We start from the raw sequence: 22,532 nt of genomic DNA, 5'->3' as shown, positions 1-22,532 counted from the left end.
GTTAGAAGGCAGGATCATTAAGTTTGCAGACAACACCAAATTGGGAGGGATAGCCAATACTCCAGAATACAGGAGCCGAATTCAAAACAATCTTAACAGATCAGAGAGATGATTGGCCAAAACTAACACAATGAAGTTCAACAGGGACAAATGCAAGATAATCCACTTAGGTAGAAAAAAATGAAATGCAAAGATACGGAATTGGAATCGGGGACGCCTGGCTCGACAGCAGTACCTGTGAAAAAGATCTTGGAGTCTTTGTGGACAACAAGTTAAACATGAGCTAACAATGCAACGCGGCAGCAAAAAAGCTAATGAGATTTTGGTCTGCATAAATAGGAGTCTAGTGTTTAGATCCAGGGAAGTCATGCTATCCTTCTATTCTGCCTTGGTCAGACCACACCTGGAATCACACTGTGTGCAATTCTGGGCACCACAATTGAAGGGAGATATTGACAAGCAGGAATGTGTCCAGAGGAGGGTGACTAAAATAATCAAAGGTCCAGAGAACAAACCCTATGAGGAGCGGCTTAAAGAGCTGGGCATGTTTAGCCTGCAGAAGAGAAGCCTGAGAGGAGACATGATAGCCATGTATAAATATGTGAGGGGGAGTCATAGGGAGGAGGGAACAAGTTTGTTTCCTGCTGCCCTGGAGACTAGGACTCAGAACAATGGCTTCAAATTACAGGAAAGGAGATTCCACCTGAATATGAGGAAGAACTTCCTCACTGTGAGAGCTGTTCAGCAGTGGAACTCTCTGCCCCAGAGTGTGGTGGAGGCTCCTTCTTTGGAGGCTTTTAAGCAGAGGCTGGATGGCCATCTGTTGGGGGTGCTTTGAATGCGATTTTCCTGCTTCTTGGCAGAATGGGGTTGGACTTGATGGCTCATGAGGTCTCTTCCATCTATATGATTCTATGAAAAGATAGGAAAGGAGAAGGTTCAGATGTTTTGGTTTTACAAATGAGATTCAATCATAAAAACTGGTCATTCACAAAGTAATTCTCAAAAGGGTGAGTGAGTTTGAAAATGAGATGGATATTAAAACAATTGTTTGCTTCATTGCCTTTTCCAGGAAACTCCCACCCACTTCCTCTGTGGAAACTTTGTGGGAAAGATGTTGTGGTGTTTTTTTTTTAAATTCACTTTTGGGTTATTTCAGGTTGTTGGGGAATCTGAGCTGTTAGGCTCAAAAATAGCCATCAGTTGGGGCAATTCCACCAAAATATAGAGTACCAGCGGGGCCCCTGGTGGCACAGTGTGTTAAAGCGCTGAGCTGCTGAACTTGCAGACCAAAAGGTCCCAGGTTCAAATCCAGAGAGCAGAATGAGCACCCGCTGTTAGCCCCAGCTCCTGCCAACCTAGCAGTTCGAAAACATGCAAATGTGAGTAGATCAATAGGTACTGCTCTGGTGGGAAGGTAACAGCGCTCCATGCAGTCATGCTGGCCACATGACCTTGGAGGTGTCTATGGACAACGCTGGCTCTTCGGCTTAGAAATGGAGATGAGCACCAACCCCCAGAGTCGGTCATGACTGGACTTAACATCAGGGGAAAACCTTTACCTTTACCTATAGAGTACCAAAAGTAAACTCCATAATCAGCAGAAACCTACATGTGGAGAGAAAGGATAGCCTTCTATTCCTTAGGATGTCTCAGGATTGCAGAGTCAGAACTTTGGTTCAAAAATATTTATTGAAGTAAAAAGATAGAAAAGGTCTTGGAGCTAACTAGCTTATTAAATCTCATCTTCTAAAGAAGGTAAAAGGTAAATTAGCCATGCAACTACATTTTGCCTAGAGAGAGGCAACATGTGCATCCTCACAGGGAGAAAGAAAAGCAGACAAAATGATGGAGACCTCATGGTCAACGCAGGGCAGTTTGAAACTTAAGAGGAAGTTCCCTCATAGAAATTCCATTATTAATCAAAGTGGGAGGAGAGAGTGGCAAGCAGAGAAGAGGAAAGACAAAGTAGGAAACATATATAGGAATGTACGGGAAGGAATCCCTCAGCTTAGCCCTGTCTCTAGTCTAGTTACTCATTGAGGACGAGAAACTTGAGGACACAAAAACTTGTGCAGTCCAGGGATGAAAACCCAACACAAGTGACTATATTTCTGGACATTTTTTTTGGAGCTAATGAAGCAGAGAATAGTAAAAATGTTATGATGATAGATCCAGGACAAAAGGTCTGCTAGTAAATGGGAAAGAAAGGAAAATAGAAGGGAGAAAGGAAAGAGAAAAGGAGAAAGTGGGAGAGAAGAAGCAACTTGAAAAGGAAAGGAGGAGCAAGTGGAAAAGAGAACTTTCCAGGGATCTGAAAAAAGTAGAAACGAAGAAATGTAAAGTTTAAAAAAGAGGAAGCAGAGGAAAATGGAAAGTGAAAAAAGAAAGAAGGAAAGTAAAAACATGAAAATGGAGGAGGGGGGAGTAGAAAAGAGGAAAGTGAAGTAAAAAAAGGGAACTGTAGGAAAATGGAAAAGGAAAGTAGAAAAAGCCCAAAGTAGAAAAAGAAGGTAGATTTTTTTTACTTGAGAACATGCTGCAAGTTGCTTCTGGTGTGAGAGAATTGGCCGTCTCCAGAAACGTTGCCCAGAGGATGCCCGGATGTGTTACCACCCCGCTGGGAGGCTTCTCACATGTCCTCGTAAGCTGGAGCTAACAAGTGGGAGCTCACTCCATCTCGCGGATTCAAACTGTCAATCTTCAGGTCAGCAGTTCAGTGGCACAAGGGTTTAACGCATTGCGCCACCACCCTATGAATGTAGATGAGGAAATAGAAAAGAGGAAAGTTTTTTTTTTTTTAAAAAGGGACCAGGAAAAAATGTTGAAAAGAGGGAAAAGGGAAAGGAAAATGAAAGTAGCAAAAGACAAAGCTAGGAGGAGAGTAGAGTAGAAAAAAGTGAAGAAGACAGTGGAAAGGAGAAGTAGAAAAAGGGGGAAGTAAAGGAAAATAGTAAACACTGGAAATGGAAAAGAAATTTAACAAAGGAAAGAAAGGCAGGAAAAGGATCCCGTCAATAACAGAACACTCAAAAAAAAATAGGCAGGGATTTCCAGTGTAGAAAGTAGAAAAGCAAAGACAAGAAAAATAGAGAAGCAGAAAGGTAAAACAGGGGCAATGAAGAAGAAAAGGGGAAAATATAGAAAAAGAGGATATAGGAAAGTATAGGAAAGGACTGGAAAAGATAAGAAGTAGGAAAGGGAAATGAAAAAAATAAGACGCAGGGAGAAAAGCAGAGGAAAAAGCAAGAGAAAATATGAAAGACTGGAGGAGAAAGAAAAAATGTTAAAGAAAGAAAGGGGGAGGAGAAAATGAGCAGGCAAGAGGGAAAGAAGAATGAAAGAATGAGGAAAAAATAAGGAAGGAATAAGATGGCAAAGGAAGAAAAAAGAGAACAGCTGATAGAAAGGAAGGGAAGAATATTCCTGGGAAGCCCAACCTTCCTATCACTGAGTTTTGTCTTAACTAGATTTAAAATTCCTTCTCATTTTCCCTCAAGGGACTAGGGACATATTATATACCATAACCAATGTCCAGGGTGCATCTACATTGCAGAAGGAATCCAGTTTGGCTGCACTTGCATGGCCATAGCTCAATGCTATGGAATGATAGGAGCTGTCGTTTGGGGAAGCACCTGTGCTCTTTGGCGGAGAAGGTTAAAGACCTTGTAAAACCACAACTCCTGTGATACCGTAACATTGAGCCATAGTAGTTAAAGTGGCATCAAACTCAATTCATTTTACAGTGTAGATGTACCCTTTGACGGAAGATGTACGGAAGGAACTTGAGTGTGGTGTGCCTTCAAATCTTTTCTGATTTAAGCGCCCCAAGAACTCTCATTAAATTAGAACCACACACACTTTTGTGGTGACGATATGCTCATGTCTTAATCAATGAAAATCTAAGTGTCATTTTTCAGAAATACTTTAAATTTCTGGAATATTTCTTATGCCCATTCATTTGCTGTTCTTCCTCCCCAGAGCTCAAGAGGAGATGGCTCATCATTCACTCAAGATATGGATATCGGTTTTATATTATTTATTTACAGTATTTACATATTATCTCCCAGCCCACGAGGACCATCAAGGCAATGCACAATATACAAAACCATTCAAGGCAAGGTAGAGATGGAATTATTAAAGCAATTTAAAATACCACTGAATGACTTTAAAAACAGGAAAATACTGTTAAACATAATTTAATTTTTTTTTTAAAAAAAACAGACAGCAATTTCAATTCCCAAAAGTTATGTAAACCAACAGCCTAAATACTCAGCACCGGATCCTGTCTTATCTTAGAAGCTAAGCACAGTCAGCTTTGGTTAGTAATTGGATGGGAGACCACTAATGAATACCAGATGCCGTATCTCTTGACTACTTACTATCTAAGAAAACCCTATGAAATGCAAAGGATCACAATAACAGGAAATCATTTCTGTCCTTTAGAAATGCAAAACACCATCATCTTAAATTCTCTCCATATGGAGTCAATAATAATAATAATAATAATAATAATAATAATAATAATAATAATAATCCTTGCCTGATCCTTGCAACCCAGGAGCAAGCCATTAGAACAAAGGCAATTAAGGCCAAAATCTTAAAATCAGCTGATGACCCAAAATGCAGACTGTGCAAGGAAGCTGACAAAACCATTGATCATATCCTCAGCTGCTGTAAGAAAATCACACAGACAGACTATAAACCGAGGCACAACTATGTGGCCCAAATGATTTATTGGAACTTATGCCTCAAGTACCACCTGCCAGCAGTAAAGAACTGGTGGGATCACAAACCTGCAAAAGTATTGGAAAATGAGCACACAAAGATACTGTGGGACTTCCGAATCCAGACTGAAAAAGTTCTGGAACACAACACACCAGACATCACAGTTGTGGAAAAGAAAAAGGTTTGGATCATTGATGTCGTCACCCCAAGTGACAGTCGCATTGACGAAAAACAACAGGAAAAACTCAGCCGCTATCAGGACCTCAAGATTGAACTTCAAAGACTCTGGCAGAAACCAGTGCAGGTGGCCCCGGTGGTGATCGGCACACTGGGTGCCATGCCAAAAGATCTCAGCTGGCATTTGGAAACAATAGACAAAATTACAATCTGCCAACTGCAAAAGGCCACCCTACTGGGATCTGCGCTCATCATCCGAAAATACATCACACAGTCCTAGACACTTGGGAAGTGTTCAACTTGTGATTTTGTGATACAAAATCCAGCATATCTATCTTGTTTGCTGTGTCATACAATAAAATAATAACAATAATAATAATAATAATAATAATAATAATAATAATAATAATAAATATACTTTATTTATATTCCACTCTATCTCCCCAAGAGGACTAAGGGCAGATTACAGGACACACATACGGCAAGCATTCAATGCCATTATACAATTAACAAGGACAGATAATACACAAACAGAGATAAAGGCTTTCCCCATCTTATTTCTGGTACCTTGGAGCCTGTGCTCAAGTCCATCTTCCATGCCAAGGAGCTTTTGTCATCCTTAGACGTCCTCCCAATTGATGTCCTTAAGGGCGCCTTTTATTACCTCCTCACTAAAAGCAGTACCTATTTATCTGCTCGCATTTCTGCTTTCAATCTGCTAGTTGGGCAGGTGAGCTGGGGCTGACGGTGGATGCTCACTGTGACCCAGGCTCAAACTGCCGACCTTTTGATCAGTAGATTAGTTGTTTATCATATTATATATGATAACTACAGAATTACTGAGTTCCACAGTTAAAGTGCTGCTACGGAGGAAGCCTTGTGGCTTGTATACACCAGCCTAGCTTCATGCTGGGACACACAACAGGGCCTCCACTGTATATCTATAGAGGAGGAGCTTGATGCAGGATACACAAAAAGCGTTCTAGACAGATGGCCATCCAACCTCTGTTTAAATAATTCCAATTGCTTTCACCAATGACTATATGAGGATCTATGGCACAGACACAATGAAAAGGGCTGTGTACTTTTAATGGTTTTATTTAGGGCAGTACAGTATTTATTTATTGTGTCAGAAGTGAACCTTATTATTTTCATGGTCTTTATTAGTGCTTTTTCTTTTAAAAAAAAAACAAGGAGAAGGAGGAGTCCAAGTCCCAAGCTTGTCACATAGGCTATCTGTTATAAATCTTGCATTTTTTTTAAAGATAAAGCTCATAAATAATGTCACCACCATTGGCTTTAAGAAAAGTTGATGGAGGGATAAAATGTCAGTGATTTTTATAAGGTTGGAAGTTCACTTGCTGATATTTGAGACTTTTTGAATGTTCTCTAAGATGAAACTAGAGGAAACGCAACACAGATGATCTTCATGAAAAAGTTCAAGCTGGGATAATTGCTTGCAGTGAGAGCCTATACAGCTCAGCTCTAAGGACATTTGCTCTGTGGATTTCACCTCTTAGGCTGGATGTACACTGCCATATAAGGCAGATTTTCAGATCCAGCCATTCAGTGGTTTGTAGCTTCTTACTAGCTCTTGGTTGTTGTTATTGTCGTGTGTCTTCAAATTATTTAGGTGACCCTAAAGTGAAGCTATCACAGGGTTTCCTTTGAAAGATTTGTTCAGAAGAGGTTTGCCATTGCTTCTGAGACTGAGAGAGTGTGACTTGCTCAGGGTCACTCAATAAATTTCATGGCTGAGAAAGACTTCAAAACCCGGTCTCAAACAATCAACCAACTCGAACATCATTATGAGTATTGTAAAATGTTGCTCAGCTTGCTGGTCCAATTGCCATTGCTTGCTACCACTTGCAAGAGGAGTAAACAAGCTTAAGAATACATAAGAAAATAGCCATCTTTGTGAGTCCCATCCCAAGAAGCAACTGGAGAATTTCATCTGTCCCCTGCCTAGAGTGACAGGTGAAATGGTCCCTCTTCTCTCCAATTTCCTTGCCCATAAAATAGTAGTGAATACTCAAGAGTCCCTTTGCATGCAGCTCTAGATTGTACTACCACTTACCATTCTAGTTGTGGGTTTGAAAAAAATGGCTCTCCCTTCTCATTGCATGTCTTCCCATATTTTGTGGGTGAAAAGCAGGACACATAGATGCCAAGACATGAAATGTGGTCAATACAATAAAAATTAATAGTGAAGAAGAACACATAATCAAGGAGACGATGCAGTGCTTTGCTTTTGTCTGATCCGACTGGGAAGGGCAAGTTTCTATCCTCTCATGTACTGAGTTAACTGAAGGTGCATCTACACTGTAGAATTCATGCAGTCTGATGCCATTTTAACTTCCATGGCTCAATGCTGAGGAACCATGGAAGTTGTCATTTGGTGAGGTCCCAGTACTTTTTTTGGCAGAGCAATCTAAAAACTTTGTAAAACTACATCTACCATAATTCCATAGCATTAAATCATGTCGATTAAAGTGGTGTCAAACTGTATTAATTCTATAGTGTAGATGTAGTGATTTCAGCTATGACTGCGGTTAAGAGGATCCATGCCCATCAAGTGTAACTAAACCAGATAGACAGAGAAACAGATTGAAGACAAGCTAAAGAGATTCATTACAATTTTTCCAAAAGGGATGCAAGTACAAATGATTTGTTTTCAAATGTATGAGCATAAAGATAGAGAGAAATGCAAGACATCTTATACAATTCTGATGCTATTCAAACCTCCTGCTCCCTCCCCTGATTGGCTGAAAAGGAGACTGGTCATGATCTGTGCTGGGATTGGCTGAAAGCTTTGCTGATCTCCCCGCCTCCAGGCAGGGATTCCCTTGGCGGGTAGAATGGCAGCTGGGGATTGGACGACCAATCAGTTGTATAGACCCCCTAGGAAGTTGCAGTGGGGTGGGGGTGGGGGAGTCACAGATATGCTGATGAGATTTTGATTAGCTAAAATGTCCAGTTCCGTGTTGAACAAAGATATGAATCTTAGGTAACAAAGATGCAAGATTAAAGGGACAAAGATGCTGATCTCAGGTAATCAAGGGCTTGGCTGTCAATAAAAGAGTTAATGAATGCACATACTCTAAGCTACTGTTTCCACAGAGGAGTGGCAGACTCTCAGCTTCAGATGAATTGCACAAATATCTTGGGCTTATATGGCTGAGGAAATCACCTATCTTTGCATACATGCAATGAATCTGATGATTACCCGACTTGGGAAATAGCCAGAGGGATTTGCCCAACCTTTTCCATTCCCAGGAGATTATTTTAACAGGGTCACAGAGGAGTGTCTGTCTCTAGGCTACATTTTGATACATTTCTAAGAAGCAGTTTATGTACAGTTTATGGCAATTATCTTCGAGAGTTCTTGGAGAACGGGAGAAGTCCCAGCAGATTGGAGGAGGGCGAATGTGGTCCCTATCTTCAAGAAGGGAAAAAAGAACGACCCAAACAATTACCGTCCGGTCAGCCTCACATCAATACCAGGCAAAATTCTGGAAAAGATCATTAAGGAAGTTGTCTGCGAACACTTAGAAACAAATGCGGTCATTGCTAATAGTCAACACGGATTTACCAAAAACAAGTCATGCCAGACTAATCTGATCTCTTTTTTCGATAGAGTTACGAGTTGGGTCGATACAGGGAAGGCTGTGGATGTAGCGTACCTGGATTTCAGTAAGGCCTTCGACAAAGTCCCCCACGACCTTCTGGCAAACAAACTAGTAAAATGTGGGCTAGACAAAACTACGGTTAGGTGGATCTGTAATTGGCTAAGCGAACGAACCCAAAGGGTGCTCACCAATGCGTCGTCTTCATCATGGAAAGAAGTGACAAGTGGAGTGCCGCAGGGCTCCGTCCTGGGCCCGGTTCTGTTCAACATCTTTATTAACGACTTAGACGAAGGGTTAGAAGGCACGATCATCAAGTTTGCAGACGACACAAAACTGGGAGGGATAGCTAACACTCCAGAAGACAGGAGCAGAATTCAAAACGATCTTGACAGACTAGAGAGATGGGCTGAAACTAACAAAATGAAGTTCAACAGGGACAAATGCAAGATACTTCACTTCGGCAGAAAAAATGGAAATCAAAGATACAGAATGGGGGACGCCTGGCTTGACAGCAGTGTGTGCGAAAAAGACCTTGGAGTCCTCGTGGACAACAAGTTAAACATGAGCCAACAATGTGATGCGGCTGCTAAAAAAGCCAATGGGATTCTGGCCTGCATCAATAGGGGAATAGCGTCTAGATCCAGGGAAGTTATGCTCCCCCTCTATTCTGCCTTGGTCAGACCACACCTGGAATACTGTGTCCAATTTTGGGCACCACAGTTGAAGGGAGATGTTGATAAGCTGGAAAGCGTCCAGAGGAGGGCGACTAAAATGATTAAGGGTCTGGAGAACAAGCCCTATGAGGAGCGGCTTAAAGAGCTGGGCATGTTTAGCCTGCAGAAGAGAAGGCTGAGAGGAGACATGATAGCCATGTACAAATACGTGAAGGGAAGTCATAGGGAGGAGGGAGCAAGCTTGTTTTCTGCTGCCCTGCAGACTAGGACACGGAACAATGGCTTCAAACTACAGGAAAGGAGATTCCACCTGAACATCAGGAAGAACTTCCTCACTGTGAGGGCTGTTCGATAGTGGAACTCTCTCCCCCGGGCTGTGGTGGAGGCTCCTTCCTTGGAGGCTTTTAAGCAGAGGCTGGATGGCCATCTGTCGGGGGTGCTTTGAATGCGATTTCCTGCTTCTTAGCATGGGGTTGGACTAGATGGCCCATGTGGTCTCTTCCAACTCTACTATTCTATGATTCTATGATTCTATACATTTCATATAAGAAATAGATAAAGAGTTTGAAATAAACCCCCCATCAAATTGATACAATTTATTAAAGGGTTAGGTGCGATATAGTTCATGGGGACAGCTACTGCTGGGTTTATTCTTGATCTAAAGCTTTGAACTTTTTAATAAAGGAAAATCATATATTGATTTATCAATACTCTCGTAAATGTAAAGGTTTTCCCCTGACATTAAGTCCAGTCGTGACCGACTCTGGGGGTTGGTGCTCATCTCAGTTTCTAAGCTGAAGAGCCGGCGTTGTCCGTAGACATCTCCAAGGTCATGTGGCCAGCATGACTGCATGGAGCGCCTACCTTCCCACCGGAGCGGTACCTATTGATCTACTCACATTTGCATGTTTTCAAACTGCTAGGTTGGCAGGAGCTGGGGCTAACAGCGGGCGCTCATTCCGCTCCCGGGATTTGAACCTGGGACCTTTTGGTCCGCAAGTTCAGCAGCTCAGCGCTTTAACACACTGTGCCACCAGGGAACCACAATAGTCTCATAGTGAACTATAAATAGTTGGGGGGGGGGGGGTGTTACCGTGGCTCGATAACATAGATGTACCCTAAATGTATATGACTTTTGTACCTGAATGACTGCCCCAATTGAGGACAAAATGAGGAATACTGGAGCAGAAGAGAGGAGAGAGAAGAGAGAAACTGGGACATTATAAAAGCAGATGAAAAACTCAGACAGCAGGGGATTCATTGGGATTCATTGGGCCTTTCCTGCCAAATCAGGAAAGTCAGTGAATATGCCACTAAGGCATTAGGAAAAAGACTCATCCATTGATGCTGGTGTGAACACTGTGCTGCAAATTAAAATCCACCTTTGGAATGGATTATGTGTGGTACTATTAATTCAGACCACTTGGCTCTGGAAACCTCTAACTTTGTGCTCACTCCAACCATTGCCTTAGCTTCAGAGAGCATTTGTCTGCAAAGGAACTGGCTCTGTTTAAGTAATCGGCCATCACTGTCTGACCTTCAGCTTGGGCAGGATAACGGCTCAGTTAATGCTCAAGTGGAGTTAATAAAATTGCAGCCATTTGGTTAAACTGAAGGTGACAGGAGTCCAAACCCTTATTTCAGAAATGGCTTCCTCCTGTCTTAGGAGCAAATGCCTCTGTGGAAAGAGAATCCTAGGGCACTTATGGTTACAAAAGGACCAGATATTATAAATTACAGAACTGGGAATCTCTGTGTGGTTATCCCTGTGGATGTCATCCCTTTATAGATTTTCTTTTGCAGATTCTGGGGGAAATTGCCCAACAGATTTAGGAAAATATTTTGAATAATTTGAATAATATAAGGTAAAGGTTTTCCCATGTCATTAAGTTTAGTCATGTCTGACTCTGGGGGTGGGTGCTCATCTCCATTTCTAAGCCGAAGAGCCGGCGTTGTCCGTAGACACCTCCAAGGTCATGTGGCCGGCATGACTGCATGGAATGCCGTTACCTTCCCACCAGAACAGTATCTATTCATCTACTCACATTTGCATGTTTTCGAACTGCTAGGTTGGCAGAAGCTGGAGCTAACAACAAGAGCTCACCCTGCTCCCCAGATTTGAACCACCCACCTTTCGGTCAGCAAGTTCAGCAGCTCAGCAGTTTAATCTGCTGCACCACTGAGAGCTCTCCTTGGATAATATACTGTAAATATATTTTTGGATCACCAGATTTGCACAGCCAGTTCTAGGAGTTGCTGTAAAAGGGAAGCACAGTCAGCCCTCCATATTTGCAGTTTTCACTTTTGTGGATTTGATTATTTGAGGATTTAATTAATGTATTCTCTCTAGCAACTTCTAGATCCTTCTGCTGGAAGATGAACATAGAATTGCTCTGGAGGACCTAGAGATTCCTAGAGGGAACACTTCTTTAGATATTTGTAGGTCCTCCAGCATAATTCTATGGTCAGCTTCAAGCAGAGTTGAACTACAGAATTGTGGTAGAGGACCTTGAGATTTCTAGTTAGGTGTTCTTTGTAGAGAGTGCTTTTTTATTTGTGATCTTCCACTTTGGCAGAGATCCTGTGCTGCTAAATCCTGCCAATGTAGAGATTGTAATTTCCCTATGCTTGGATTTTTTTTTTTTGGTTACAACCCAGAGAGCATTTGCTCACTGACTGTGGTCCTATGCAAGCTTCCTTGGAAATAAGCTGACAGAAGTCAGTAAACATAAATGCATTTTACTCAGGCCATTAGAAGGGGATGGAAGGATGCCACAAGGAAAGCTGGATTGTGGGATTCTATTGTGCAGCTAGATTGGCTCTGGCTCACTCCCAAAGATGAGCAAAGGGGCCGGGACGGTATCGTGGTGCTCTCTTTATCATATAAAAAATAATACTGTGTCTCTCATCCTGCAAAGACAGGCTGCGCTGAGGTCAATGTGATCTGACATTCGCCAGACTAGCAGCTTCGACATCCAATTGCTTTTTAAAATACTCTATCATGCCAGATACCCCAAGCCACCTCTTCTCGCTGAATTTACTTTCATTGCCAAACATTGATATGCTGAGGCTGATGGAGCCCATCAGTGCATACTGACAAGCAGGTCTACAGAATGATTCCATAAACCTGCTTCCCCAAGGGACTGAGAGGCAAACCAGCAGACTATCTCCAAGTAATTTCCTTGCCAACTGCAGGAAAAGGGGAAGAAGGGATGCCGAGGAGGAGTTTTTCTGCTTTTTTGCATTTGGAGATCGAGAGGGAGACATCAACAGACACAAAAATCCTATGCAAGTGTGCTTGCCATCAGATTGTGATAAGCTTTAAAAGGGAGAATACTGTGGAAATAATGTTTTGGGAGAAGACCATGGCTGTAGTTTACCTGTTTCTGCTAAAGTCACATTTAAATTATTTAAGATGTTTGTGGGTCAGTCGTATTAAAAAAATAGATTCCCAACAACTTTATGCTATGCTTGTGAATTGGAAAATAACCTTTCATTGTGTGTAAGAAGGTTTTCTTCTTTATTCCTTAGCAAGTGTGCATAGGATCACAGCCTTAGATTCCTTTCCAATCCTTGTTCCCTAGTGAAACTTTGTCTGAAGTTCACTGTTCAAAAGTCACCTTGAAGTGGTAAGATGGCCATTTGAACCCATCCGATGTTAAAGTCAGTTCTGACAATCAAAAGTAACCTGAATTACATGGTCAGTTCAATGCACACTGCAGGAGGTAACCATGGGACTGCCCATCTGCTTCAGAGTTGCATTGATTTTTCTGTAGTGTTTGGTGAAACCAATAAGTTCTGGTTGAGAAATCATTCAGATTTACTTGGTTGTTTCCTTGATGTCCATAACGTCTGGTTTATCATTTCCAAATCAAAAAGAGTAGCTCTTTTAGATATTGGGCAGGTTAATAATATCATACGTGTTTGGACCTGAGGTGAATAACTTTTTCTACTAGGATTACCTTTTTCTCAATTTGTCGGAGGGGCATGCCATGGGCCCAGATCCCATAATGGGTGGAGCTAGAGTAGTGGTTTCCAAATTTTGTTCTTCCAGGTGTTTTGGTCAAGAATTCCTGACCAATTGACAAGCTTGTTGAGGCATCTAGGAGTTCAGGTCCTGGAGGACCAAAGTTTGGGAATCGCTGAGCTAAAGCATAGTGTAGTTCCTTGAGGCTTGGGTGAAAGTAGTATAAAGGGTCCCTGGATCATGGCTCCTTGTTGCCATTTTGTTTCTATGGCAGCTGGTGATGCAGGAGGTTCCCACTGCCTGGAGATTTGGGGAAAAGTCCCTGCTAGTCAATAGTAGGTAGTTCTTTCACACTCCTTTTTCTTCTGACACAAATTGGGTGGCATTCTGTGAATGTGACATACATGCATAAGTTCGTGTTGGTCAGAATGGTTTCTGATTGGCAAGGAGATCAGACAAAGCTGCATTTTACCACCTATCTCTATAACCAGACTACAGTCAAAAGATCAGAAGACTAGGAATGGAAGGGTAGCTAGAAAAGAACACAGTATAAAGATATATAACTATCAAAGTCAGAATTATCCAAACCATTACACTATGTAACACAACTTTTGTTCCTGGGCTATGAATGTCATTTCCTAATTGGTTATTTCATGAAAACATGGAAAAGGTTTATCAAACTGCAAAAACATTGTTTTTGTGGGACATTGTGCAGCACATTTTGCTATAGTTTTTCAATAAATATCTGATAGAGTCTCAACAAATTCAATATAGTTTGTGACAGTCACAAAAAGGAAGTTTCTTGAGGATACTAATGACTTTCAATGTAAGTAGGTAAAGGTAAAGGTTTTCCCTGACGTTAAGTCCAGTCATGTCTGACTCTGGGGGTTGGTGCTCATCTCCATTTCTAAGCCAAAGAGCCGGCATTGTCCATAGACACCTCCAAGTTCATGTGGCCAGCATGACTGCATGGTGTGCCGTTACCTTCCCACTGGAGCGGTACCTATTGATCTACTCACATTGGCATGTTTTCGAACTGCTAGGTTGGCAGAAGCTGGAGCAACAGCAGGCGCTCACTCCCGGGATTTGGACCTGGGACCTTTCGGTCTGCAAGTTCATCCGCTCAGTGCTTTAACACACTTTGCCACTGGGGCTACTATGTACAATGTAAGTAGTGTACAGTTAAACAGGAAATAACACTTTCAACCCAGGAACAGATTTTTTTTTTCAAATTTTGTTACATGCAGTTTATGGGTCCCCTTGGGTGAGAAGGGTGGGGTAGAAATGTTGTAAATAAATAAATAAATTTCTTTTATGTTTATAAAAGAGAAAGAAGCAGATAGAGAAGCAGATTCAAAATGTGATGTTGGAGGAGAGTTCTGTGCTGTGGACTGCTGAAAGATAAATAAATGGGTCTAGAGGAAATAAAGTCTGAACTCTCCTAGAAGCCAAGATGACTTAACTGAGGCTGTCATACTTTGGCCATATCGTGACATGATGCACTAGAAAGGATAATGGTGTTTAGTAGGGTAGAAGGAGGTAGAAAAAGAGCCCATTATACCTGGATAGTTGCAATCAAGGAAGCCCGAGTCTGAATGTGCAAACCTGAGCAGGGCTATTGATAATAAAGCAAATTGGAGGTGCCTCATTCATAGGGTTGTCATGAGTTGAAGTCAACATTCTGGCAATTAACAATTAACAACAACTATCAAGTAGAAATATCACTTCCACATCCCCAAAGCCTGTAAATCATTAGAATGGTGTATCCCTGTTCAAATCAGTGAGTCTGTCATGGAGGTTGCTCCAGGTGGACACTCCAATGCTACTACCACGGACATCTCCTGTCCTTACTTCCCTTCCCTCCTCACCCCAATGCACATAACCTCTGCCTTCCTTCTCAATCATTTGCTTAAAGTCAAGTCAAGCAAGTACATCTCATTTATCTTTATGCAAATCCATCACTGTCAAGCCATTAGCGGATTGCTAGGGCTGGCAGTAAAGTGCCTCCTTTTTAATTCAGCACAAAGGCCAACCCCCATTGCTTAAGAATTATGGAAACTATGAAAATATGGGCAACAAGCACTTGGAAAATGAAATTAAAAAGAAAACCCCAGCAGATAAAGGGGGCAAAGTCACTGTAGAGAGCAAACACTTAACAGAAATAGCATATTGGAGCAGGGTGGGTAGATGCGATACTTTAGATATTCTTTCCATATTTAAGAAAGAGAAGAAGCCAAGAGATTTTCTTGGCAGAAGAACCCAGAACTTTGGAAAATTATGTTTTGACCTATGTCCCCAAGAATATTCTAGCTAATATAGCAGATGGTATGATTTCCAGAAGGTCAACATGTGTTTGAAATAGTTAATAATAGCAAAGGTGCAAGTTTTAAAAAATAATCTCTCAACCCATGCTGCTCTTCACCTTAAAAACATGGTATTTTGGTCTGTAATCATTCAGATATAAATTAGCACTTGCACATGAAAGTTGCATGATGACCCAATATTTTGCATTTTGTTCTGTGCCACATGACCCAGGACAATGATGGGCAAGCTTTTGCGCTTGGTGTGTCAAAATTCACCAAAAAACCTAGCAGGACTTGGGTGGTGTGTCATTTTGAAACCCCCCCCCCCATAATTTCACAATAGTTTAGTTTAAATAACAAAAATGTATAATAGTGATATATAACTGTATTTAATAAATCAAAAACTATTTACTACCCTTATTTCCATGTACAACGATCTATGGTACCTCTTGCAGTTTCCACGCTGATTTCTCTTTATTCTAGTTTCAATGTAGTCATGAATAATACATAATATAATAGTAATAATATGATAATAAACTACAATAATAATAGAATATATATATATATATATATATATATATATATATATATATATATACTAGCTGTGCCCAGCCACGCGTTGCTGTGGTATTGTCTGGTGGTGTTGGTGAGAAATTGTTGAGGTAGTGGTGGTATTGAATGTCTGTTGTATGGTAGTCTTTATGTTTAGTATGCACACTGAAGTGGATTATATGACAGTGTGGAGTCAAGATAATCCAGTTCAAAGCAGATAATATAAGATTATAAATGGGTTATATAGCTGTGTGGAAGGGCCTTGAGTCTACACTACCATATAATCCAGTTAAAATCTGATAATCTGTAGAAGAGGCCTAAGTGAGGCCTAACTGTGCCTGTCCCCTGGGCTGAGTAGGTTCCTAGGAGACCAAGTGGGCAGAGCTTAGCCTTCTAACTGGCAGCAATTGTATAAAAACTATTATTCCTCTCCCTGTAATTAGGACTTTATTTTTCTTTTCTTTTTGTTGTATCAACCTAGAGGCGTGGATGATGGGTTGTGTTGTCAAATTTCGAGGTTGGGGGGCCTGTAGTTTTGTTGTTTTGTCCGCTGCCCTGATGCCATCACTCTTTTATATATATACTAGCTGTGCCCGGCCACGCGTTGCTGTGGCGAAGAATGGTGGTATGGGAAATAAAGTATTGAGGAATTGGTGGTAGTTAAGGTAAAGGGTAAACGTTTTCCCCTGACGTTAAGTCCAGTCATGTCTGATTCTGGGGGTTGGTGCTCATCTCCATTTCTAAGCCGAAGTGCCGGCGTTGTCCGTAGACTCCTCCAAGGTCATGTGGGATGACTGCATGGAGCGGCGTTACCTTCCCGCCAGAGCAGTACCTATTGATGCACTCACATTTACATGTTTTTGAACTTCTGGGTTGGCAGAAGCTGGGGCTAACAGTGGGGGCTCTCTCCGCTCCCCCAATCCAAACCTGCGGCCTTTCGGTCCAGAAGTTCAGCAGCTCAGCGCTTTAACATGCTGTGCCATCAGGGGATATTATTTTCTAAAGGTTGTGAATATACAATATTTCTGATTGGTTTTTTTTTGTCTGTTGGAGGCAAGTATGAATGCTGCAATTAGGAAAAATGATTAGGATGTAATGGCCTTGCAGATTTAAAGCCTAGCTGTTTCCTCCCTGAGTGATTTTTTTGTTGGGAGGTGTTAGCTGGCCCTGATTCTTTCCTGTCTGGACTTGCCTTGTTTTCAGAGTGGTGTTGTTTGCGATATTTTATGTGCTTCTACTGTCTGTGGCCCTGAGAAAACAGAGGATTTGCCAGACTTTGATGATGGGAATACTTTGTTGGGAGGTGTTAGCTGGCCCTGATTGTTTCCTGTGTGGAATTCCCCTGTTTTCAGAGTGTTGTTCTTTATTTAGTGTTCTGATTTTAGAGATTGTATTGTTCTGTTTTATTATACCACATAAATTTTTATATATTCTGATTTTAGTGTTTTTGAATACTTGGAGCCAGATTGTATTCATTTTCACGGTTGACCGCAACACAATAATAATAATAATAATAATAATAATAATAATAATAATAATAGTAATGATAGTAATAATAATGACTTTGGTAATACATAGTGCTTCACTGCCTTCTCAGCTTCCTTTCTGGAAGAATCCTTTCTTGGGAGGTGTTAGCTGGCCCTGATTGTTTCCTTTGTGGAATTTCCAATTTCCTTGCTTTATTTACTTTCTTTATTTCTTTATTACTGTCCTGGTTTTAGAGATTATATTGTTCTGCATTATTCTATCCTAGAAATTATTTCATATCAAAGTAGAATCTCACTTATCCAACATTCGCTTATACAATGTTCTGGATTATCCAACGCAGTCTGCCTTTTCATAATCAATGTTTTTGTAGTCAGTGTTTTAAATTCATTGTGATATTTTACTGGTAAATTCGTAAATACAGTACAGTAAAGTCTTACTTATCCAACATAAGTGGGCTGGCAAAATGTTGGATAAGCGAATATATTGGATAATAAGGAGGCGTTAAGGAAAAGCCTATTAAATATCAAATTAGGTTATGATTTTACAAATGAAACACCAAAACATCATGTTAGACAACAAATTTGGCAGAAAAAGTAGTTCAATACGCAGTAATGCTATGTAGTAATTACTGTATTTATTAATTTAGTCACGATATATTGAAAACATTGACTACAAAAATGCGTTGGATAATCCAGAACGTTGGATAAGCGAGACTCTACTGTAATTACTACATAGCATTACTGCGCGTGGAACTACCTTTTCTGTCAAATTTGTTGTATAATATGATGTTTTGGTGCTTAATTTGTATAATGATAACCTAATTTGATGTTTAATCAGCTTTTCCTGAATCCCTTCTTATTATCCAATATATTTACTTATCCTGCTGGCCTGTTTATGTTGGATAAGTGAGAGTCTACTGTATATTGATAATCTTATATTATCTGCTCAGAACTGGATTATATGAGGCCCTTTCTTCACAGTTGTATAAAATGCACACTGAAGTGGATTATATGGTAGTGTGGAGTCAAGATAATCCAGTGCAAAGATTATAAATGGGTTATATAGCTGTGTGGAAGGGCCTTGAGTCTACACTGCCATATAATCCAGTGCAAATTAGATAATCTGTGGAAGAAGCCCGAGGCCTAAATTTGCCTGTCCCCTAACTGAAACCTGGCTGTCCCTTGGTTGCTAGGCAACGAAGTGGGCAGAGATTAGCCCTCTAAACTGGCAGCAATTGGATAAAAACAATTATTGCTCTCCCTCTAATTAGGACTTTATTTTTCTTTTCTTTTTGTTGTATCAACCCTGAGGCATGTGTGATGGGTTGTGTTGTCAAATTTCAAGGTTGGGGGGCCTGTAGTTTTGCTGCTTTGTCCACTGCCCTGATGCCATCACTCTTTTATATATATATATATATATATATATATATATATATATATATATATATAATGTAATGTGCATAATCTCCATGAAGTAAACAACAAAACCACTGGACCAAATTACACCAAATTTGGCCACAAAAGACATAGTCATCCAATCAATCTGCAGGCAGCAGCATGTCAGCAAAAATGGCTAGGCGTGTCAGTGCTGACACACATGTCATACGTTGGCCATCACTGACCTAGGAGGTGTCTATGGACAATACCAGCTCTTTGGCTTAGAAATGGAGATGAGCACCAACCCCCAGAGTTGAACACGACTAGAATTCATGTCAGGGGAAAACCTTTACCTTTTTAAAATTCTGTTCCCCTGAGAAGCTATTTTTCATCTAGATTTGGTTGGTCAAAAGGTAACTATGGGTGCATCTACACTGTAGAATTAATGTAATTTGACGCCACTTTAACTGCCATGGTTCAATCCTGTAGAATCATGGGATGTAGAGTTTGGTGAGACCCCAGCAGTCTTTGGCTGAGAAGGCTAATGAGCCTACAGAACTACAATCATGATGAATCCATAGCATTTTCAAGAATTTTCCAAAATGTGCAATCCTCTTCATATTTGGGAAAGCAATAGACGCATTTTACCAATACTACTTTCTTTCTAGTAATTATTAATAACTTATATTCATGGTAAATCTGTTATAAACTCTCTCTCTCTTTCTCATCAAGTATGGGCCGGGCTGTGGTACAGCTGATTAGTAGCCAGCTGCAATAAATCACTACTGACTGAGAGGTCATGAGTTCGAAGCCCAGGTCGGGTTAAGCCCCCAACCATTAAATAGCCCAGCTTGCTGTTTACCTAAGCAGCCCAAAAGACAGTTGCATCTGTCAACTAGGAAATTTAGGTACGCTTTATGCGGGAGGCTAATTTAATTAATTTACAACACTATAAAAAAAACTGCCAGCAGTACGGAAAAGGAATGAGGAAGTACAGTATCAGTGTCACTAGTGGACGGTGAAGCAACAGCTCCCCCTGTGGCCAGAATCGAGCATACCCTAATGAAGCTGGAAATGTTAAATTGCCTCTGTGTGTGTCTATACTGTATGTTGTATGTCTGATGGCATTGAATGTTTGCCATATATATGTGCAATGTAATCTGCCCTGAGTCCCTTTCAGGGTGAGAAGGGTGGAATATAAATACTGTAAATAATAAAAAAAGTAAATAGACTTAAATCTGCTTCAATAATATGTACATGGAGTAAAGTGCATTTGACGAAGGTGACATACCATATATAAGTGAACTAAACGTATGCCTTAGTAAAAGGTTCCATGGTCTAAATGTTTTCTAGACTTATATTTGAGTGTCTATAGTAAGTGTATAGAAGCTTATGCTACCTCTCATTTAACCTCAAAGGTGCTATAAGAACTCTTTGCATACTGATATTTCAGACGATGTCTTTGAACTCTCTCTTTCTCAGTCTCATCAATAACAGTTCTGCACTGCCAACTCATTGCCATCAAATCTGCTTTTTAAAAATATTGTCAGGTTAGAAATCAATTTCCAATGGGGTTTTATTTTAATTTTTTTAAAGAAAGAGAGAGAGAGAAAGGAACCTGCAGAAAATCCTCCAGAACAATCTCCCAGGTTTAATGAGCGTGTTGCCCATATCCTCGCTACCCCAGCATGGTAATTGAGCAGATCTATTAACTTGTTACACTAGATTTGTTTAAAGAGACTATTACACAGTCATTTAATCAATTTGTTACACTGAAGGTCCTGACTTATGAGACACTTGCCGTATGATTCCTTAATGACTGAATTAATTTGTTTTAATAAAAACCAACATTGTGTACAAGCACATTTCGAGAAATGAAATTTTGGAGAGCAGAACAGTCTAATGTTTCATCTGATTAGATTTTTTTCTCTCTCCCTCCTTTCTTCCTCGCGGAGGTTTCTCTGAGTTGCTTGCCTTCGCGGCGTGGTATAGGGGCGCATTTTTCTTTTTTATAGCGCCATTAATTTAATATGGATCATTAGTTCTTTATACACATGCATGTTCTGACAAATGTACCCAATGAATAATGCACCTAATGTGCTCGGAGCTCAAATGCATCACATCATAAACAGAAACGGCTTGGAAAATAAATAATTATCATAAATAATCATCGGTGTAAAAGCAATTAATATATGCCCGGGTCTGTTCTTTCACGCCTTGGTTCGCTAAAAGTCTTGTTTTACACACCCAAGACCCCAGTGTTTAAGCTGGCAGTACAAACTGGGGGTCTAGGGAAAAAAACACAAATAGATTTAGGGGGGAATTAGAGGTTATCTGGAGAGTACATGGAGGACAAGAAAACCAACGTTGCTTCTGATAGACCCTGACGTTTCTGGAATAAATGTAACAAAACACCCAGGGAAAAAGGACTTGATGGTATTGATTATGCAAAATAATTATCACATTACCAATGTTAATGCACTATGTTAATGCAGTACATCGCATTCCCCCCTTCCCCCTTTGGCAAGGAAAACAACACAAAGCAGGAGTACACAAACAATCCTCGATAAAAGCCTTCGATGCTGCAACAGCTAAAAGAAAGACGTTTCAGTCTGCTGAGTTCATCATAACATCGAGAAGTTATTAAGCCAAATGAAGCTAATATTATTGAGATGGATGTAAACATTTTCAGCTAAAGTCTGTACCTTGAAAGCCCACACATTAAGGGCTTCTGACAAATTGAAATGAATATGAGGCAGACCGAAAGGTTCCAGGTTCAAATCCTGGGAGCAGCTTGAGCGCCCGCTGTTAGCTCCAGCTCCTGCCAACCTAGCAGTTCGAAAACATGCAAATGTGAGTAGATCAATAGGTACCGCTCCGGCGGGAAGGTAACGGCGCTCCATGCAGTCATGCCGGCCACATGACCTTGGAGGTGTCTATGGACAATGCTGGCTCTTCGGCTTAGAAATGGAGATGAGCACCAACCCCCAGAGTCAGACATGACTGGACTTAATGCCAGGGGAAAACCTTTACCTTTACCTATGAGGACTCTCACTGAGCCAGATAGGGTCTTAGTCATTTTGCTCTGTGGGACATTCTAAATATCTGCCTTATTGAGGCACCGTGGTCTGAAGTTTGTGATCGTTAATGTTGTAGTCTAAAGGCAGGAGTCATTAGAATGGCTTTAAGAATCTTTTCTCAGGCTACATTGCAGTTGGAACGCTCTATTGTTTAAAAAATGCTGCCTTTCATCCTGGTCAGTAGCTTGTTGGTTGCATCTAAACGAGGTATGGGCAAACTTTGGCTATTAGGAATTGTGGGAGTTGAACTCCAAAACTGGAGGGACACAGTTTACTCATACCTGATTGAAACTGTAGAATTAATGCAATTTGGCACCACTTTAACAGTTATGGCTTGATATTGTGGAATCATGGGAGTTGTTCTTTTATAAGGTCTTTTCTGCCAAAGAGTGCTGGTGCCTCATGAAATTACAGCTCCCAGAATTTACATCATTGCAACTAGGTCAGATTTACATCATTGCAACTTTCTTTTATGATAGATGCATAGACTGAGATCATATGGTTCTGCTCCAGACTATTTGGCAGATCATATCTCTCTGGTGGCACAGTGGATTAACT

This window comes from Anolis carolinensis, chromosome 5 (genome assembly GCF_035594765.1).
Source record: "Anolis carolinensis isolate JA03-04 chromosome 5, rAnoCar3.1.pri, whole genome shotgun sequence".
Taxonomy (NCBI): domain Eukaryota; kingdom Metazoa; phylum Chordata; class Lepidosauria; order Squamata; family Dactyloidae; genus Anolis; species Anolis carolinensis.
Note: the sequence above shows the minus strand (reverse complement) of the source record.